Genomic DNA, 22,948 nt, shown 5'->3' with positions numbered 1-22,948 from the left:
ACAGAACGTGTAGGCCCAGTACGTGGAGGCGTGTGGTGCAACATAGACAATGACGCTTGCTCTGCACACAATATCTGTCATATCAGCAAGTTTCGTGACCAATACTTCAAAAAAGGAATATCGGCCTCAGATAATCGGCCCCACCGGTAATCGGTGCATCTCTACCACAAACCCATACATAAAATCAGTCTAAGAATATGTAATGTGTTGTCTTCAAGATAAAGACTTTAACAGGTTTTACTTCTGCTTTTGTGCTATTTTTCTCTGCTCTGGAAGGTTTGCCCTTTTCAATTTAATTATCCTTGTTTGGTATTTGGATTTAGGTTTGCTGGATGCCCTGGAATGTCCTCAGTCAAATTACGGCTCTAACCATCGATCAGCTGACAGAGTATGATTTACCAGTTTCATATGCTGAACACCAATGCCCTTAGGCACGATACACTGTAACTCTATACCTGATGATAAGCTCACAGCCTCACCAAGTTAAGAGTTTGATTGATCGTGTTAAATCTTCTATTTCAAAGGTATTGTGCTCATCCTCCTGACGAAACAGGGTTATTTAGACAAGAAATACAACTTACGAGATAGATAAAATATATGTGCACACACACCAAAAATACAGCCAAAATCTAATGGCTAATATTTTTAGCTATAAATATCACTTTCTCACTCTTTAGCGAAGAGTAATAATGTGTTTTATAATCTACGAGAACAATCAGATACTGGTGAAGATTGTCCGTTCTTTACCCTGTATCCAAGAATTCCACAAAATGGAAAATAATTTCTTTAGGCTACCTATAAGCAGCTCGATAATAGCAAGCTCCTCTCCTGATTTCGAGCTCTGCTTGCGCCTATCGGACTGTTTCTTCCCTTCTTAAGTGCAAGAAATTAGATCCTCAGGCAGTCCAAGGCAGTAGTTAGAGCACAGGGGGGATTCTGAAACCTGTTGTAGATTCTTTTTTGTGTACTAGTCTAGCATTCTTCTATGTAGAAGAGTAAAAGGTTGGACTAATGGTGCCTGCTCCACTGTTGATGTTAAGAGAGCTTTGCAACAGGACCCAGGGTAGAAATTTGTTGTGCTATGATAGGGCAGGTATCTTCTATCAAAATTTTAAACAGAAAAAATCACTGTGCTAAAGGTAACAAAATCAGTATAAATCCAGTTTAAAAAAGCATCCATTACCACAAACCACCACAGGCCTTGGAAACTTACAGGACCACATCCCCCATCTTCTCAGTTCGGGCCAGAGCATTGTATGAAGAAAAGGCACAGAAACCTCTTTCAATTGCGTAAATTCGGCATGTACTTTACTTAACACTGGTAAAAACTAGACGATGACATAATTTATGACGAAATGTGTTGGGCGGGCAGAGCTAGAAGCCATGATGTTGCGCGTGTGAAAATATATGCCAAATTTACACTAATTGAAGTGGTTTCTTTGCCTTTTTTTAATGTATAAATGTCCTGGCCCTGACTGAGAAGATGGGGAACGTGGTCCTGTGGAGGTCTGTGTTAATGGAAACAAGTGTTTTTAGACTCCCCATATGAGGGTCACAATCTCTCTGGTAAGCCTCAGGGGGGTGGGGGAGCACACATGATGTCTGCTTTATACCTCTTGAACTTGAAGAGGAAGATTACACACTTTTCATGGCATTTTCACTTTCTAAGTATGAACTCACTGATGGAAGTTATTACATTGTGGACTTTTCTGTTCATTCATTGACCATATTTCTATTTCACTCGTTTTAAGTGCTGCATTTTTTATTTAACTAGATATCTTCTATCTTTTGTTTCGTCATCATCATCGGGGAGATATATTGCAAGTGTCTGTGTTGCTTTTGCTGCAGCTTCTATACTGCACAAATGAAAGCTTTATAAGAATAAAATAGAGCGAAGAAACCTCCTGTTAGTTTTTATTGATGCCTGTGTCCCCGTTAGGGAGATTCCCACGCTCTATTTGTTCTGTTTACCATTACCATTGAAAGTGAAAGTAAAAGAAATCCCAAATGTTGGGTTGTCTGCAGAAAAGTAATAAAGAGGAAATCTTTCAATGGGGACACTAGTTCTGGTGACCTGGGGGTCCCCAAGAAATTCCCTCAATTTGCAGGGATTTCCTTTCACTTCCTTTTTTGACTATGGGACAGGAAGTGAAGGGAAATATCCCCAATAGTCTACAGATGTCAAAAATAAACCTTAGGCCCCTTTTACACGGGCGATGCGCCCAACTGACTCCGTTTTGCTCAGCAGGGATCGATCCGCCGATCCTCGCTGAGCAGGCGAATGACAGCTTCGTCTCTGCTTACTTTGCAGAGGCGGAGCTGTCAGATCCTCGCTCTACTCTACCGCCTGTCTGTTTTCATTCGATCCTCCAGACGGATGGAAAAAAAGTAAATACAAAAATATGTGCAGCGCTAGAAGAAAAAAATTCCCAACAAAATAAATTGTCCAATCGCAGGAAACATTCCACAAGTAACGTAAACAATTGATGGTGAGAAAAAGTCCAATATATAATGGTGCAAATCATATATAAGTGCAGCAAATCCCGTCACCAGTGAAGGTAGAAATATATTGCGCTCACCAGATGGATGGGACCCCAAAACACCTTATAGTGTAGGAGTCAAACAGGCTTAAAAATGATGGAGTGTCCCCACAGATTTTTCACCGATTCCAACGGCAACCATGCAAATCTCCGGTAGATGGAATAGTTCAGAGATTCCCCTTCCACATGGTGGGTGGTAAAACCGAAAAAAATGGAGGGACATATAGCGTAATATTGCTAAAATCAATTTAATATCAATAAAGCTGATACACTTACAGACATCCGTGAAAGACAGGCATATAAGATGTAAAACAGCTGGGCTGACCAAGTCCTCTTTACATGTTTCGGCATAAATGCCTTTTTCAAAAGATTTTTTTATCTTTTGAAAAAGGCATTTATGCCGAAACATGTAAAGAGGACTTGGTCAGCCCAGCTGTTTTACATCTTATATGCCTGTCTTTCACGGATGTCTGTAAGTGTATCAGCTTTATTGATATTAAATTGATTTTAGCAATATTACGCTATATGTCCCTCCATTTTTTTCGGTTTTACCACCCACCATGTGGAAGGGGAATCTCTGAACTATTCCATCTACCGGAGATTTGCATGGTTGCCGTTGGAATCGGTGAAAAATCTGTGGGGACACTCCATCATTTTTAAGCCTGTTTGACTCCTACACTATAAGGTGTTTTGGGGTCCCATCCATCTGGTGAGCGCAATATATTTCTACCTTCACTGGTGACGGGATTTGCTGCACTTATATATGATTTGCACCATTATATATTGGACTTTTTCTCACCATCAATTGTTTACGTTACTTGTGGAATGTTTCCTGCGATTGGACAATTTATTTTGTTGGGAATTTTTTTCTTCTAGCGCTGCACATATTTTTGTATTTATTGATTTATCACCCTCCTTAGTTCAGTGATTGATGTCAGCTGCTTACATTTTTTAAGTTAGCGCAATAATCTCTATTTTATTCTGGATGGAAAAAAAGGTTTCCCACTTCGCAGGAGGTTCCAAGATGCCCTGGGCTGGTAAGTCAAAAGCAGGTTCCACTGGCTCTGCAGACAAGCACTCCTCTGCCTGAAGGGGGCGCCCTTACCCATATCTGGGGTGGGGGGACATCTTCACTTATTTCCAAACCCATGGACCTCTCTCTCATTCAAGAAAAATGGATACACGAGTTGATTCGGTCCGGTTACAAGATTGAGTTTAGGTCCTTGCCTCCGACAAGGTTCTTTCCTCCCAACTTGCGCCTGTCCCTGGATTGGCTGCAGGGCCTTTAGGTCCTGGTTCCAGAGTTGGAACATTTTCAGGGATTTTATTCAAATCTGTTTACTGTTCCCAGGAAGGAAGGCAAGGTCCGTCTGATCTTGGATCTCAAGGCCCTGAATCGCTTTGTACGTGTTGAGAAATTTTGGATGGAGTCCATTTGCACAGTGGTGGCATCCCTTGTTCAAGGGGATTTTCTGTCCTCTCTCGATTATCAAGGAGTCTTACCATCATATCCCAATATATGTAGGGCATCAGTGTTTTTTTCATTTTGCCGTAGGAGAGGAGCATTATCAATTATTTTCGTTAACCTTTGGTCTCGCCCCAGCTCCTTGGGTGTCTACAAAAGTGTTGACCCCGGTGTTAGCCTAGCTCAGGCAGAGGGGAATCAAAGTACTGGGGTACCTGGACGATCTCTTTCTAGCAGAGGCTCTGTCTGTCTTAAAAGACGATCTGGACATCACTGTGCAAACTCGGCAAGAGTTCCGCTGGACGCTAAATTTTCAGAAATCAGCTCTGACTCCTTCCAACTACCTGGGCCTGACTTTGGATTCAGCCTCAGCCAGGGTGTTTCTTCTGGAGGCGAAACTTCTGAAGTTTCAGCATGCGATTTGGCTCCTGTTGTCTAACTGTCGGTTGTCTCTCTGGACTTGCATGCAAGTGCTGGGCTTGATAGTCTCTACCTTCGAGTCGGGTTCGTTTGCTCAGTTCCATTCTAGGTCTCGGCAGAGAGAGATCCTTGCCAAATGGGACAAGAATCCTCAATCTCTGGACAATCTGATCCTGTTGAGCCGGGTTGCGAGGGGATCTTTGCTTTGGTAGCTCCGCTCCTCTGCGCTTTGAGAAGGGAAGTCCTTTATCCCGCTGTACTGAACAGTGTTTACTACAGACGCCAGCCTGTCTGGGTGGGGAGGGGTCTTGAGCACGGATTCAGCTCAAGGGGTTTAGACTCGGGAGGAGTCCAGTCTGCCAATCAATATCCTAGAGATTCGGGCAATCCGGCTTTGCCTGTCCCTGTGGACAGATCAGCTTCAGGGGTGTCCGGTAAGAATTCAGTCGCACAATGCCACGGCTGTGGCATATGTCAATCATCAAGGGGGCACCAAAAGTGCCCTAGCAGGCAGAGAAGTAGCTGGAATTCTAAGGTGGGCAGAACGATATGTTCCAGCCCTCTCACATGTGCACATTCCATTGGTGGAAAATTGGCAGGTGGACTGCCTCAGTCGGCAGGCCCTGTGTCCGGGCGAATGGTCTCTTCACCCGGAAGTGTTTCAACAACTGTGTCTCTGGTGGGGGACTCCCAATGTGGATCTGATGGCCTCTCCTCTCAACTGGAAGGTTCAGAGGTTTGTGGCAAGATCTCTGGATCCTTTTGGTCGACGCTGTCAATGCTCTGGTGGCCCCTTGGGGTCAGTATCCTCTGATTTATGCTTTTCCTCCACTACAGCTTCTGCGCCGAATCGAGGCAGAAGGGATTCCAGTCCTTCTGGTGGCTCCAGACTGGCTTCGCCCGTTTTGCTACGCAGGCCTCGTAAGGCTGGTAGCTGATGTTCCTTGGAGACTCCCTCTCAGAGAAGATCTTTTGTCTCAAGGGCGGATCTTCCATCCTGCTTTATGGTCGCTGGCTTTAACGGCCTGGCTATTGAATGCCGGGTACTGAAGGATATAGGGTTGTCGGATTCCTACACTGTTAAAAAGCTAGAAAATCTACTTCTAGGAAGTTTTATCATCGGGTTTGGAGGGCGTACGTTTCTTGGTGTGAGTCTCGGGTGGGGGCGGGTTCTCCTTGTTCTTTTTCGGTGTCCCGTCTGCTGGAGTTTCTACAACAAGGTGTAGATCAACGTTTTGCTCTGGGCACCATCAAGGGCCATATTTCTGCCTTAGCAATTTTTTCCCAACAGCCGTTGGCTGCAAATTCTTTGGTTCACACTTTCGTCCAGGGGGTTCGCCACTTGGGTCCTCCTGTGAGGTATCTGGTATCTCCGTGGGACCTCAATTTGGTACTGTTGGTTCTTCAAAAACCTCTTTTTGAACTTCCTCTGCTTACTCTGTCACAGAAGGTAGTTTTTTCGGTGGCTATTACTTCTGCACGCAGGATGTCGGAACTGGCTGCGTTGTCCTGTCGGTCACCTCTTTCCAGTTCATGAGAGCATTGCCCCCTTTATTGTAGAGTCCCTCTTCTTTTCTTGCCATAAAAGGTTTTTGAAACCACCTCCTGCAGTATTTTTTAATGCAGTATTAATTATGCAACAGTGAGGGGGAGATTCCCTCACGATGACTGTTGGGGTCTCATTACTAAAGTACCTGAGGGTTAAATCTGAACAAAGTGTGGCTCAACTAGCTAATATGCTGAAAACTGTTGTATTAGGAGGGTAGCAGTATAGCTCTGCAGCTTGCGTTTTTGCCTCACAGCATGGGGATCTGGGTCAAGTTCCCACTATCTGCATGGCGTTTTTATTTTTTCCTGTTTGGGTTTCCTCCAAATGCTATAGGATTAATAGTCGGTTCACACTAGCGCGACTTGTCAGCCGACTTGTCAGCCTGACAAGTCGCGCTCCCTCGCGGTCCATTGACCGCTACAGGACCCGTTCTAATAGGAGCGACACAAGTCACTCCGACTTAGAAAAAGGGTACTGTACTACTTCGGAGCGACTTGCATAGACTTCCATTATGTGAAGTCCCTGCAAGTCGCTCCGAAGTCGTGGTGCATGGTAATGCACAAATCGCCCCCGAAGTAGTAAGGAGTCGTGTTGCCTCAGTGTGAACCGGCTCTTACACGTAGTGTGTGTATATGTTTATCTATTCGTAATTATTTAAATATTTCAATTTAAAGTGCTGCTTTAAAGCCCAATTCCAATTCAATAACTCTCAGCACCATCACGTACACATCCCTTATGCTGGAGCCCTATGTCGTGTGTTTGTTTTTTTTTTTTTTTTTAGAATTTTCTTTATACATCTTTTTTTGTTCTAATGCCTGTGCTCTGGTAACGTGACCCAGTGGGGTTGATTTAATAAAATTTCAGAGTGAAAAATCTGGTGCAGCTCTGCACAGAAACCAGTCACCTTCCAGGTTTAAGGCCTCATGCACACTGGATGTTTTTACAGCTGCTGTTTTTGGCGTCAGACGTTTTTTTCTGCAGCCAGTAAACTCCCCAGCATGTTATCCTGTGTGTCCATGCACACATAGGCTATCAGCAGTTTTTGGCAGGGGTGTTTTCTGGCTGTAAAAAAACCCCCCAGAACTAGTGGGTTTTAGGAGGCGATTTTTCAGCTGTAAAAACACTCGAACTCTGATAAACGCAGAATAGCCGTGTATTTCAGCGTTTTTCATCGCTTTTATCAAAGTTTTTGAGGCATAAGCTTTTCTGGGAGTTTAGTTTTAGTAAAAAAAATGTTACAGTTGAAAAACATTGCAGAAAAGCTGAAAAACGCCTTCTACAGCTCCAGCTTTCTACTGATGTTTTGATAACGTCCAGTGTGCATGAGGCCTTCTTGTCAAAGCTTAACTGAGAAAGCTGAAGTTAGAAGATGATTGGCTACCAAGCACAGCGGCACCAGATTATGCACTCTCCAGTTTTTGTGAATCAACCCCTATGTGTCCTCTCTCTCTTCTTCTGTCCTCTAACACTAAGTGATCTTCAGTGCTGTAGAGAACTTCCCTCTATAGAATCCTGCTGTTAGCAACTTGATGTCTGACCCCCTGTGGGTCTGTCCTTGATTCGTAAGTGGATTGAATTATGCTGTGTGCCATTCAGCCCAGGAAGAGGATTGGCATTGTACCATGGAGAATGTATTGGGGGCAATGCTGGAACATCGTGAGTGGGGGGGGGGGGGGGGAGAGAGTAGAGTACTTGGCAAAGATGTGTGTGGTGTGTAATATATATATATATATATATATATATATATATATATATATATATATATATATATATATATATGTATATATGTGTGTGTGTGTATGTGTATATATAGCGAGAGATCTCCATTTTTTCCCCCCCGTTTATAGAAGACAAGATCCAATTGAAAGCAATAAACTGGACAGGGGTTCTAGTAATATTGGTGGATTGACTTTTACACTAATATTTAATAACCCATTTACTGTACATAAAGACTAACCAGCTTATAGGTCTCATAGTTGGATTGCATGCATGCTCTCTCTGCCCCAATGCTCAATTGAGTGGTGCTGTTACAAATGTGAAAGTTTGGTATGATAAAATGTTCATGGTAATGGTGGGGGGGACACTGATGGAAGATTCGGTCAATGCCAGTCACTGAGGTGGGGTGTATCAAAAGAACATTTCATCCCAAGTACAGGGTTACATTGAGTATTATACCAGAGGTGGACACATTTAATATGGAATTATCTGTCTAATCCAATAGCCATCTGTGTTTTTGTTGTGTTTTGTTGTATGTTTTTTTTTTTTTTGTTAGAGCCATTTTCATTGACAACAATTTAAAAACCTCAAACATTAGGTGCCAGCTGTAATTTTTAAGAATTGGTTAAATGTCTCCTGGGATTTGTCCAGCCCTGGGTATAGACATGATAGTCACTCTGTTTTTCTGAAATCTGTCATCTCATATCTATGGGTCGATTGAATGGAAAGTTTAAAATACAGACCTTTAATTAAAATGCCACTGAAGATTTTCTTTTCTCTTTCAGTAAAACAATGGTAAAGACAGACAAAAAGCAGAAGGACTCTGTTCCATCTGCAGATGTGGATGAGCTTCTATCCTATCTTCCTGAGAAGCTGAAGGAGCGTCTGTTGCCTTTTCAGAAGGAAGGAGTTGTGTTTGCCCTGCATAGGGAAGGAAGGTAACACTATTTTCTTTATATTAATTGGGGAAAGACAATGAGGCTCGGTTCACACTTGTGCGATGCGGGAAGGCTCCAAATTCGCAGCCTGTTCCCGCATCGCATCCGCACATCTGGCAGTTCACACTGCCATATGCGATACACAGGGGGTGTCAATTAAATGTTAACGACACCCCCAGTTAGATTGCATATCGCAGTGCGATCTGACAGTTCGCACAGGATCGGATCGCACAAGTGTGAACCACTGTGCGATCCAATCCTGATGCGGCTGAAAAAAAGGGTCCTGTGCAGATACAGTGCGAATTCAGCCATACAAAGTGTATGGCTGAATTTGCATCCGCACATGAGATCGCATGTAATGAAGGAGCAGTGCGCTCTGAATTACATGCGATCTCCGCAGCCACAATAATGTGAACCGGCACTAAACTGTGGGTACAGATGAACCAGTATGGCACTGCCAGGCACAATGTGTTGACATGGGAATGACATTTTCTGGCATTGTCGAGGTTAAAAGTAGCTCCATTCACTGCTCCATTGTAGAATGCACGCTTTTATTCCACATTAAAAAGAGTTTTTTTTTTTTTTTTTGCATTTTTGTTTTGCTCGCCTGAATTCCTTCCTGATTGTTATGTAGAAGGCAAACTTTAACGTCTCCGAAAACCCGGTAGTCCGACTGACATCCGTCCCTCCCTAATGGGTCTGAAACAAGTTGTGGTTCCCCTTCGCTGCCCACTACTTTCATCTTTATTCATCCACCGACACTTTCTAAGATCAAAACCTTTATTTCCCTTTCTTTTTTTTCTTTATTTTTTATATTTTATTTTTCTTATCATGGTAAACACATATATATCTTGTTGCCTGAAACAAACCTTTTACCAAGAAAATTCTACAAGATTTTCTTTTTTTTCAGTTCACGGGTTTCTGCGTAGATTTCGGTTTTGAATTTTTTATCTTTGAATGTGTTCCTAGGTTTATGTTACTGGTGCTTGCTAGCTTGTTACTTTTTTTTTTTTTTTTTGTGTCTAAGCTTTATTATGTAAATGTTACGGTTATTTGTTTTGTTTTGAAAGAGTTCTAGTTTGTGGTTTTTGATTATTAATTACGGATGTGGGATTGTCTTTAATATCCTGTTATAATTAATAATATGCTGGGAAAACAGCAAATTTTTGTAAGATTGCTTTTATTTTTATTTTTCTCCTGGTGTAAGGTGTTTTGTTAATTAAAGTTTATCTCTGACAGAGTAATCTGTTTCCCAAAGGTTAATAACAGTGATAATTTTTCAACATGGACCTTAAAATAAAAGGCATTGCTAATTTTCCTGGAAAGGAAAAAAGTTAACCCATTTTGGTACATGTAGCGCTTCTTGTTCTGTGCCTTGGATCAGTATTCCTTGACTAAAGGCACAGGGACCTTTTTTTAATAGGGGTCTCCAAACTTTCTAAAGAAAAGGTCAGATTACTGCCTTTCAGACTTATGGGGGGCTGGACTGTGGCCAGTGGGAGTAGATAAGCCCCATTTCAGTAGAAGTAATGAGACTAGTACCTCATTGTAGGTGTTGGTGGGGTAAAAAGTGCCAATTGTTGGTATCAGTGAGAGAAATAGTACCCCATTGTTGGTGTTAATAGGAGGACTAGAACCCCATTGTTGGTGCTAGTGGAAGGACTAGTGCCCCATTGCTGGTGTTAGTGTGGAGGAATAGTGCCCCATTATTGGTGCTAGTGTGGAGGAATTGTGCCCCATTTCTGGTGCTAGTGGGGAGAAATAGTGCCCTATTATTGGTGCTAGTGGGGAGGAATAGTGCCCCATTGCTGGTGCTAGTGGGGAGGAATAGTGCCCCATTGCTGGTGCTAGTGGGGAGGAATAGTGCCCCATTGCTGGTGCTAGTGGGGAGGAATAGTGCCCCATTGCTGGTGCTAGTGGGGAGGAATAGTGCTCCATTGTCAGTGCTAGTGTGGAGGAATAGTGCCCCATTGTCGGTGCCAGTAAGGAGGAATAGTGCCCCATTGTCGGTGCCAGTAAGGAGGAATAGTGCCCAATTGCCGGTGCCAGTGGGGATTCCTAGTGCCCCATTGTCGGTGCCAGTGGGGATTCCTAGTGCCCCATTGTCGGTGCCAGTGGGGATTCCTAGTGCCCCATTGTCGGTGCCAGTGGGGATTCCCAGTGCCCCGTTGTCGGTGCCAGTGGGGATTTCTAGTGCCCCGTTGGTGCCAGTGGGGAGGAATAGTGCCCCGTTGTCGGTGCCAGTGGGGAGGAATAGTGCCCCGTTGTCGGTGCCAGTGGGGAGGAATAGTGCCCCGTTGTCGGTGCCAGTGGGGAGGAATAGAGCCCCGTTGTCGGTGCCAGTGGGGAGGAATAGTGCCCCATTGTTGGTGCCACTGGGCAGGAATAAAGCCCCATTTTCGGTGCCAGTGGAGAGGAATAGTACCCTGTATTTGTGAAAGTAATCATGTCCGGGTAAAGCAAGCACAGTGTTGCAGTTTGAAGACCACTACGCCTAAACCTTTCTCTGGCCATTGAGAACAGCCGGAGTGCCAGTAAGGGCCTGTGTCAACTGGCTTTTGTTTGCTTTAAATGGGCTCTGCATTTCAATAAATTTTATGTAAATGAAAATCCCGCTTGAAGTAGGTCAGAAGCATATAAACTTCTGGTGATATGCACCTGTATTCTAAATGAACTCAGACGTGTCTCAAACTGATGCCATCAACACAAGCCCACTCACACCAACGCAGTTTTCCAGCTGCTTGTCACTGTCAGGACAATGGTCAACTGACAAAGCAATGTTTACTATACAAAACACAATAATTAGTGATCAATATGCTATGGTAATATAAACCTATTTTATCTGATCTTTGTTTTTGCATGTGAGCACAAAAAATATTTTTTTAGAGGCATGAAAAGGTTTCAAAAGCCTTCTACTGACTATAAGGAGCCCTATATGAATTGTGTTTACCGTTCTAGCATTTTTCTTACATACATGATCTTAAAACACAACTCCAGTTTAAAAAAAAAAAAAAAAAGACGGCAGGTTACAGAATAAAGAGTAGCTCTTGCTGCAGTATTCACCTTTTTCCTTAACGCTGTCTTCCTGCAAATTCTCTGATTGGCAAACAGTCATCTTTCAGGTTGAGTGATGCCTAGCATCCTTCCCCCCACTTCATGTGAGCCTAGGCTGTCATGGACCTGACACCTGAGGCTTCTGCCTCGTACAAACGTTCAGATATTCGTGCAAATAAAATCGCTTTCGACTTGATCGCATGATAATCTGATCGTTAGTACACCGCTTTCGACAGCCGATCACGACAGTTTGTCCAACAAAATCCGAAGGGACAAACATGAAAACTTATGTCCTACGAGAGCCTAGTGAGCGACAATCATTTAATCAGTACAGTATGCGTCCGCTAAAAATCGATAGACAAAGACCATGCATGATCAGAAACGCAACAATAACCCGGAAAAAGCCGAGGCTGCCATTGTTTTTGTTTTACACAATCTTATACGTAGCTACGCAACCAGGAAGCTCATCCAGAATCAAAAAATTCATACGCTAAGTACGCATTGTTGAATTCGATATTCGTATCATGCAACAAAATGCGAACGATAAGTCGTACGATTATCTGAACGTGTGTACAAGGCATAACAGTACAAACTTGCTAAGCAGCACTAATTTCATAACCGCTCTGCAGTAATAAAGGCTGCCTGCCACTGCCGCAAGGAGATGAATCTTACACAACTGGCCGGACGTCTGCTCAATTTTAGGTGGTGCTAAAGTCTAACTTTTTTTTTTTATTTTTTTCCTTACTGCATTATCTGTTTTAAAATAAAATTAAACCCAAAAGAAAGCATGTATTCTATTGTAGCTTACTGATTCTTAGATGTGATTGCTGCATTTGTTTTCTAGTTTAGGCTTTCTTTTTTCTGGTTTCATCAGGTGCTTTGGCCAGTAAGTCTGATGTTTCTCAAAAGAACAAGCAGTCCTGCATATCAAGTTACTGGGAGGAGACAAACTATAAAACACAGGGGTACTTACATTGCCCAGATTTTATTTGTTAAATCTATATCATTAACCACTTAAGCCCCGGAGGATTTGGCTGCTAAAAGACCAGGGGGTATGTTGCGATTCGGCACTGCGTGACTTTAACAGACAATTGCGCGGTCGTGCTACGCTGTACCTAAACGAATTTTATGTCCTTTTATTTCCCACAAACAGAGCTCTCTTTTGGTGGTATTTGATCACCTGTGTGTTTTTTTTTTTTTGATCATGCGCTATAAACAAAATAAGAGCGTCAATTTTGCAAAAATAACAATATTTTTCACATTTTTTTTTTATATGAAATTCCCCCCCAAAAAAATGTAAAAATCAAAATTTTTTAACATTTTCGGCCAATTTGTTTTATGCTACATATGTTTGGTAAAAAAAAATCGCAAAAAGCGTATTTTTATTGGTTTGCGCAAAAGTTATCACGTTTACTAACAAAGGGAAAGACTTTTGTCATTTTTGTTTTTTTTTTTTAACGTGTAATGGCGGCGATCTGCGATTTTTTTTTTTTTTTTTTTTTTTTTTTTTTTTTTTTTTGCGGTACTGCGACATTGTGGCGGACGGATCGGACCCTTACCTGACATTTTTGACACTTTTGGGGTTACCAGTGACATTTCTACAGTAATCAGTGCTATACATATGCACTGTTACTGTAAAAATACACTGGTAGTGAAGGGGTTAACTTTATTTGAGAGGGAGGGGCTGTGTGTGTCCCTAGGGGCGTGATTCTTACTGTGATTGGCTGTGGCTTGAGCTGTAGAAACAATGATCAACGGTCCTACATTGTAGAACCGTGTGATCAGTGTTTCTACACCAGGGAGAATGACAGGCGGCTTGTTTACATAAGCCGCCTGACTTTCTCCCTCTCCCCCGACGATCGCCGAGTGACCGGCGGACATCGGGTCCGCCGGTCACACGCGTGGGGGGGGGGGCCTCCGGCGGCGCGCGCTCGCTCTTGAGAGCCTCACAGGCTAGCGACGTAGACCTACGTCGCTCTGCCTGTGAGGGGCTGACTGCCGCAGTAAATATACTGTGAGCAGTCGGCAAGCGGTTAAAGGGGGAAAAAAAAGTTTCCTTTTTAACTGCTTGGAAAGTCTTTAATATAGAATTTTGGCTTCAATTTGCTAGTTTATCTAAATCTGCTAGTACTTCTAACAGACTGACAATCTGCTGTCCGCAGGTGTCCCCTGTGTTCATTCATCCAGAGTGGGGGGCACGCTAATACAGGAAGTGTTTTTATTGGCCAGATCACCATGTGAAAATCGAGGAGAAAAAGGCCTAAGAAAAAGAAAATGAATGCAGCCACCACATTTAATGTTTGGTAAGCTGCATAATAAGTTTTGGGTTTAATATCCCTTTAGGGTAAATGCTCTTCTACCTGTCCTATTCCCCCTGCTGCTAAACACTTACCTTGCTCTGTGTCACCCCTCCAGCACCACTCACTTTACTTCCTGCTTTCACAGAAGACACTTAGGGCAGCGGAGCCATAGGCCCATTACTCATGGGGTGGACTCCATTTTAATTAGCATGGGATCTGTTTTTATACCCGACTGCCCTCTGATCCGATCCGTCTAGATGGAAGAGAATGCCCTCCCCTTCCTTTTTTTATTTTTAAGCCAACCAGATTGGACCAGAGGTAGGTGGTTGTAAACAGACTTAAGTTTATACCCACTTGTCAATAAATTGGCAAATGTTAGGTCAAGAGCAGGAGCAACCTAATGTGTACCCACATCCCTAAACTTGACACAGAAAAAACCCTCTGATGGGACTTTAAGGGGCACTACACTAGGAACTATAGTAGTGATGATAAAAAATGTAAATTTATTGGTACACACACAAAAAAATATAAACACATCAAATTCACAATTTACACAATAAAAACACTGCGACTTGAAAAAGAGAGAGGATCGTGTTGGGACATTGCTGTCCACACTGGACTGTGAAGACCCAACGCGTTTCAATGTAATTTTGCTATTGTATCTTCTTCAGGGGTCATAAGACAAAGAACCAGAGATGGTATGTAAGATGAAAACCGATATATTGAACACAACAACTGTTTCCATAGTATCAACAGTATCACAGACATTACAATTGAAAAAAATCTTTATAGAAAAAGTAAGCATACCCAAAATCAACAGGTCACAACACAAAGTCACATGATTAAAATTAGCTATCAAGGGCTATCATAGAGCTGGACCAGGAGTTCCCAACAGTGCCAATCGCATATATCTCCGGGGCCACAGAAAAGATCCAACAAAGGACCCAACAAGACATCCAAATGTCGGCACTACTGAAAGGAAACCAGTAGAAAAAGATTCCCTCTGTGGAAAAGAAAGTGTGTACTTGATATAGAAAAACTGTGCACATATATATTGCAGCTATCAGGGGTAAAGTGTTGCAAATATTTATAGGTAGACACATACATCGTACCTGAAAATCAGTAGGTAGGGCAAGTAGATGTAATTTACGCAGCTAGTTCAAAGACTTCTTAGTAGATGGTAGCTGATCCAGAGTAAATCTAACCGTGTATTGCTCGGTATTCCAGGGTAAGATCTGGGTTTGTAGTCTTCATACTAAGTATACTTTGAAAGGGTATGTAGGTAGTTCTCAGATCATGTGTTACCGTAATCCCTAAATACGTTAGAAGAGGAAAGAAAAGACCCCCTAAGAAGGGTGGGACTTTAAAGGTAACTAGTAAGGATCTCTTGGAAAAAGATAAGTTGAAATAAAATAAACAATTTATTGAAACAATTGTGATTGTAAAGGATCAATCAGATAGGTAATGATACATTCAAAATACGATACAGTATAATTGCAGATGCATGGCAGAATCCTACTAAGTATATGCCTGTAAGCTCACAAGTAATTCTAATTTAGTTTTGCCTACATAGAACAAAGAACATTCGCACCTAAGCAGATAGACAACGCCTTTGGTTTTACAGTTAGAATAATGGTGAGGTTTGAATTTCTCACCATTTGGTAAAATCACTGATTTGCTTACATCCATATACTGACAGTACTTGCATCCCCCACATTTAAATGTGTACTTAAAAGTGGGGTATGCCTGTAAATGAGGGACGATCCGCGATGATAGAACCTTTTGAGGGGTCCATTTTTAGCACGTGCCAATATTTCTCTACGATTCGTTTAATGTCCTTGTGCTGATTGGAGAAACGGTTGATGATGCATAAGGGGCTCGTCGTTTCTTGGGTTGTGTGCGGTTTATACAGGAGTTCCTGTCTAATCTTACCACACACTTTCTTGAAAGCTTTTTTGAGACGCGTAGGGAAATATCCAAGATTAAGTAGTCTTACCTTAAGTTTATCAGCCTCCTTTTTTGAAATCCGCCTCATTAGAACAGTTAAGTTTTATTCTAGGGTATTGACTAAATGGTATAGATTTAATCAAATTCTGAGGATGAAAGCTACTCGTGTGCAAGATCGAGTTTCCAGCAGTTGGCTTCCTATATAGGCTGCTACGCAGGAAGCCCTCTGGATGAACACTTGGACATCCAGAAAAGTGATCCTTTATAGATCCCAAGTTGCTGTAAAATCTAAATTGAAGTTGTTGCTGTTTAGGAGTTTAAAAACTCCTGTAAGTCATCCAGTCCACCGTCCCATATCATTAGAATATTAATGTATTGGAACCATAAAATGGCCCCATCCATGTATTTAGCACATGTTTCCGATGTGTAAAGGAATCGTTCCTACTCCCCCAGGTACAGATTGGCATACGATGGGGCACAACATGTCCCCATCACAACACCCTGTACCTGGAGGTAGTGGGAACCATTGATCAGACCGAAGGTAGGTGGTTATAAACCGACTCAAGTTTATACCCACCTGTCAATAGGGATGAATGAATCATCCAATCCTATCCTCCTGAAAAACGGTCAGGTGGACCTGATCGGATTTCCTGTGTGAAAAGGCTGTAGGCTATTGGCTGCTGTCGAACTTCTGTTAGGAGGGAGCGAGGGCATAACTCACCGCAGCTGTGTGTCTATGGATGCACACAGTCTAGCTCATGAGCATGCATGCATGAGTGCCTCCTTAGCACCCGGCTTGCTACAAGAGGCACCCGGAGGAGGGAGAAGGTGACAGTCCTGGCAGGGGACTGCCAGAAGAGGAGGAACCTTTCTGTGCAATATCGCTGCACCAAGTAGTATGTATTACCTCCTTTTCTATTTTCAAAAATGTAGCCTATAGTATTCGTAATAAAAAAGCTTGTGTGTGAGCCTGAGTAGGGGGTTAGGAGTTGCTGAAAGGGGGCATCCAAAACGGTTTTGTTATGATTTTTTTTTTTAATTAAAGCAAATATTGGAAACATATTTCTATGGTCTTATAGTTTATAAGATTTTACTGGAGTAAAGAGAACATGAAACTCGGACACTGGTTACTGTGCCCACGCAGGGGATGAAAAGTCACTACACATAAAGGAAACAAGCGTAATAGCAATAATAAAATATGTTTCAACAAAAAAGAACAATTGGCTTTGTTTCTTGCGTAACACAAAATCAATGATTAATAAAAAGAGAAGATGACCGAGGTGGTTCAAGCATGAGTAGCTGTAGAATTTCCTCGGTATCTTATCAATAATGTAACCTTAGAACTCTTAAGGCTTTGGTTGCCAAACCTATATCTCCATAATGATCCAGCCATTGTTGCTAAGTGTTTAAGAAGGTCTCTGTGGTGTCAGTTTGCATTGCAATAATTTTTTTCAGAGAACCATATGTAGCTGACCCATTAAATACAATAAGGTTATTTTCCATATTCATATGTATGTCCAGGTAGCTAGCTATTGCTGGACCAGCCTGTGAGCTATAAATCTTATCCCTAAAGGTTTGTTACCTAACAGAACTGCAGCGACCCTTGGGGTGAACTCTATTCTCTCTAAACAACCTGTATTCCTACTGTATTACAGAATTAAAGGCACGGTGCTATATGGCGCAAATAACCTGAGTTAAATAGCAATGATTTTTTTCTGAGTTTTGGATTTGTTTCAATCCAATACTTGCCTTGGAACTATTAAAATTTGATATATGTTCTCTTTCATACGTACAACACAAGGCAAAGAAAATGCTCACCATAGTAGAGATCCAGTGACCTCAAATAGTGATCTATTATATACAATCTTTCCTATTTTGGCTTTTAAGTGATTGCACTCTGGTTTGGACTACTATATATAGCAACAATAGACACTTGGAAGTGAAGACAATCGGGTTTTTGGCCCATTTTACCTTGCAAAAATGTATCATTAATTTGTAGCACTTTCCTAGGTAGGTGCTAGTGAGAGAGTATAGTTTTGAGCTCTGTCTGCTTACCATAGAGGCTGCAGGTAAATCTATATTGTTCTCTGCCTACCAGAGAGCAGGATCTGTTAGTGATTTCTTCTCATTGTGCTCAGTATGCAATTCATTCAGTTTGGAGAGTGTTGCACGCTGGTCCAATAGGGAGGCATGTTGGACAGTGGGAGGAAACCTGACTAATGGGTGTATAGGCTTTTGATACAGTCCTGATGATTGACAGCGGGCAGGTCACCTAGGTGCATGCTGGGATACTGTAAAAAAGCCAGGAGCACATGTGCTTGACGTCTTTTGTTGGAAAGGAAGTCCCGGAGGGAGGGGGTGACTGCCTCCTCCTCTGTAGAGGTGCCATGCGGTCGCAGGAGGTCGTCCTGAGGGCCAGAGGAGCATTTGAGAGGAGCTGGTATGGGAGATCAAATGGGACACTTCGAGAAATTTGTGCTCAAATTCGTGACGAGGTTTTTACCCCTTCCCTACTTTATCTAAAGTTAAAGTGGTTATAATGTCAGAAGATTTTTTCTTAATGCATTCATAGCTTGCTGTGGGGGCACTCGGCAGGAGGGAGGGGCAGGAGCACCGAAGATGGACCCGAGAAGAGGATCAGGGTTGCTCTGTGCAAAACCAACTGCACATAACAGGGAAGCCTGACATGTTTTTTTTTTTTAATTTAAAAAACAGACTTTACAATCCCTTTAAGAAAAACATTTGGGCTTCCTATACAGGCTATCCTCACTTAACGACCAGGTTCTGTTCTAGCGACCAGGTTGATAAACAAATTAGTTGTTAAGGAGCCACAAGTAATCAATTTTTTAAGCATTCCGAACTACTGTATTGTACTGTATTCTGAAAAAAAGGTCTAAACACAAAACTCCAACTCAATAGTATTGTTTTATTTGCATAAGTACAGAACACAAAAATATAAACCACAAAAATCCTGTACTGTAATGTACAAAAACAATGACGCACAGTGCCCAAAATGTAAAAGGAAGAGCTGGTCATAAGTCTGAGCGGTCGTTAAACAGGTAAGTCATTAAAACGAGGAGTGTCTGTAAATACTTTAATCTATTTAAAGCCTAACTATAATCACTTTTACTCTAGTGTTGTGGTGTCTTGCAGCCCCCTCAAAGCTGATGACATCTTTGGCTGGTCCTCCTCTGTGTACTGATCTTTGACTGTTTTTGTTCATCATCTCGGCATTGCTGAAATTGTACATTGAGCTTTGTTCTGCACTGTGTCTGTGTTACGTGGTCATTTCAGAAGTACGTCTCAAGATTATGTCTCCTTTATTAAAAATTTGCCTGCTCGCCAATTTTCTTTTTTTTTCTGCAGTGATACTTTGATATACCTTTCTTTTATCCACTGTGAGGCTTTCTCTGCTTTGTTGAGCTAGCCATTGAGGTCCTAAATCTTGGTTAGTTCCGCAGAAAGTTTGGGGTGAACCTACAACCATCACCTGGCTCAACAACAGTCAAGGTAAAAATCAACTGTGCTGGGTTGAAAATGATTGGCCAAACAGTAACTGTATCCTATCAAATGCAGTTACTGTTGGGCTTTTCTGGTGGCCGTTGCTGCCAGAATACAGTGGAGAATTTTCCATCACACTGTTTAGTGTAGACAAGGAAATAGATTGATTTTTCTAATTGTGCGGTGTATAAATATCCTACCCACACTTAACTATACCTCCATTTTCTCCATCAGCTCATCCCCCACAGCTATTGCCGTTTGTTTCACTTGAACCCCCCCCCCCCCCCCCCACCTTCTAGATTGTAAGCTCTAACGAGCAGGGCCCTCTAATTCCTCCTGTATTGAATTGTATGGTAACTGTAGTGTCTTCCCTCATATTGTAAAGCGCTGTGCAAACTGTCGGCGCTATATAAATCCTGTATAATAAGAATAATAATATGACCAGCCTTAAATGGTAGGGTATTTAGCGGGACCATCATTTTGATACTGAAAGAAACAGGATGAAGATTATGTTTTTATTTATTTTTTTATTTTTTCTTCAGTTCTAGTTGAACCAGTTTATGTTCTGGTTAAGATTGGGCTTCTGTATGTTTTTGGTCACTTAGAATTAGCATACCCATAGATAGAGGATATCTAATTTTGTGTTTTGAGAGATATTTCTTAAGTATTTACATATTTTGGTTAGAGACACTTGTGACCACTTGTTGGTTTGTAGAAGAGGGCCCAATGACTACACCAAGTAAATTGTTTTAAAAAAACCCGATAAGACAATTCTGTTGTCAGACCAAGAGCAGGGAATAGAGATCAAAAATAGCATATTAGGTAGGTGAGAGTAATACTATTAGAATGACATGGCAAAGGAGAAGCTGTGAATGTCTGTGTGGTACAGCTTTTCTCAACCTCTACATCGCAAAGGAACCCTTGAATTAACTTTCAGGTCTCAGGGAACCCCTGCTAAAAACTATATCTACAGCTCATGCTACATTATGGTGATGGTCCTTAAACTTGTGGTCATTGTGAAGAAATGCCCCCTTACAAATAACTAAAATGATCGCGTCAGTGGGTACTTATCTGAGAGGCGGGATTTGCTCATTGTACAAAGAACCCCTGGCAACCTCTGGAGAAACCCTAGTATGGAACGTTGGACAACTCATTTTCTGTTCATAGGATTTTTCTAGGATGGAATTAAGAGCGAAGATCAGACCACCACACCATGTTAAAGTTTAGAACTGGAGAATGTCCAGGTGTCCAAGAAAAGCAGAAAAGATTAGGTTTTTTTTCTTGTAGTACATCAAATTTACCAACAAAATTGGAAAGCTTTAGAAGGGTTCAGGTAATGATTACATATCTTCCATAAGTATCAGCAATGCAGAATCAACATCAACAAAGACACAATGCAGAACAAAGCATAGTAAGTCTGTAATGGGGAAAAGATCAGCTGCATGGAACCTATAGGCAATATTGGTGCCTGGTCCTTGCCCTCTACCGGTCTTTTTATTTTTAGCAAATTTTTCATAGTTCAGTTCCTCTTTAGCTGTTTCTTCTTGTATGTATGCCATGCTGTGAATAAAATGGATTCCCCTTTTTGACTGATGTAGTGCAAACCCCCAATGTGTACCATTACCTCACAGGATGTTCCTGACTGACTGCAATTGGGTCTCCAAGAGATTCATGCTTTCTTGTTGCTCCAGTTGTGTACAAGCAGAAACATTTTTCAAATCGTGCTCATTAAAGGTCCCAGAAGACCAGAATTGGAACTGTTGTAGAATGACACTAATACTGCATCAGCTGATAATGATTAATAAGCTTACTCATAAACTCTGCAGGTTGGTAAAGGCTCCACTGTTTATCATTCTTGTGCTGTTCTTTATTAATTTAAAGGCGCATCATCGCTAATCTAAGTAAATAATTTAACATTTGCAAAGCGTTAAACCGACCACATGATATAATCCTAAACTTGTTCCAGTAAAAGGGCAACCATTTTCTATAGGAACAGATTGCTTTTGTTGTCCCTTATTCCTCCAAAAGTCACATGTAAAAGATTGCCCACACCCTTAGCAGATTTTAACTGTTAGTGGTGGGGGTGGGCACAAACACTGCATGCCTACTGATCCCAGTGGCTCCCAAAGAATTGGGAACCATGCTGGCTTATGAGGTCAGATGATTTGCATGCTAGCAGCAACCTGCAAATGAAAACAAGTATTACAAGGTTGCAAGATCTAAACATTTCTAATCTTGGACACCATTCTGCATGTTTTAGAGGTTTTATTTGCTTCTAAGGAAAACTTGCACTCAAAGAACTCTTCAAAGCTATCTGGCTTGTTGGTGCAATAAGGTCCTTGAACGTACTTTTACTACTAATGTTACTCTTTTTAAAGAACTAGCTTGGACTCCTGCAATGACTTCCGTCCCTAGTTGACTTCCCTCCAACAAGTCAACCTAGACAGGAGCCTAGTTGCAATCTTCATGCTTCTGCATTGATCATTGAAGGTACACTTTTTATTATTAAAAATCAAGATTTTGAGGAACATATGTATACATTGAGGAAGGACATCACAAAGAACTCTAACAGCTGTTGTCACATAACAACAGTTTTAGAAACTCCTCACTTTCTTACAGCCTCCATTAGAGTATTCAACAATGTGTTGGGTTCTGGGTCTTCTCTGGCCACTGCATCACTAGTATGTCCCTATTGGCTGCATGGACACACTAGCGGCAAAGAGTAAAAAGGCTCTAACACACCTGGAATAGTTGGATTTTATTCTTTTGTAATTCACATGGAACTGTTGGATTCTTACATTTTTAGTGACTGCCCTAACTCTGCCGGATAGTGGAAGTTGAAGTCAATGGAGGTGGTTATAGTAAGTTTTTTTTTTTTTTGTTTGTTTAATATAATTTGTATATATTGTGTATCTCAGTATTTGTGGATGATACTAAACTAAGCAGGCCAATATCTTCTGGGCAGGCTGTGGAAACCTTACAATAAGACCTGAACAAAATAACGGGGTGGGCAACTACATGGCAGATGAGGTTTAATGTTGAAAAATGTAAAGTAATGCACCTGGGTGCCAGAAACCAGAAAGCAAGCTACTCACTAGGGGGGGGAACCTCTGGGTGAGTCTAGGATGGAAAAGGACCTGGGGGTACTGGTAGACAACAGGCTTGGCAGTGGCATGCAATGCCAAGCCGCTGCATGCAAAGCCAACAGAATACTGGCATGTATAAAAAAGGGGATTCACTCCAGAAATAAAGAGATTATTCTCCCACTCTACAAGACTCTGGTCCGGCCACATCTGGAGTATGCTGTCCAATTCTGGGCACCGGTCCTCAGGAAGGATGTGCTGGAACTGGAGAAAGTCCAGAGAAGGGCAACAAAAATAATTAGGGGAATGGAGGGCATCAGCTATGAGGAAAGACTACAAGCACTGAACTTATTTTCTCTGGAGAAGAGACGATTGAGGGGGGATATGATATCAATGTACAAATATTGTACTGGCAACCCTAGCATATGGAAAAAC

At 41.9% G+C, this 22,948-nt stretch overlaps 1 protein-coding gene across 1 annotated transcript in view; it reads left to right on the top strand.

Moving 5' to 3' along the window:
- The first annotated feature begins 329 nt into the window (after window positions 1-329).
- Window positions 330-22,948, top strand: part of ZRANB3 (zinc finger RANBP2-type containing 3) — a 463,076-nt gene continuing 440,457 nt past the window's right edge. The window contains exons 1-2 of the mRNA XM_082260204.1: window positions 330-524; window positions 8,476-8,628. The gene's annotated coding sequence lies outside the window, so the exon portion shown is untranslated. The remainder of the gene's footprint in view (window positions 525-8,475; window positions 8,629-22,948) is intronic.

The sequence above is a fragment of the Pelophylax lessonae genome (assembly GCF_965119305.1).
Source record: "Pelophylax lessonae genome assembly, chromosome: 6".
Lineage (NCBI taxonomy): Eukaryota > Metazoa > Chordata > Amphibia > Anura > Ranidae > Pelophylax > Pelophylax lessonae.
The sequence above is the reverse complement of the archived record's forward strand: the minus strand, read 5'-3'. Positions and strand labels throughout refer to the sequence as shown.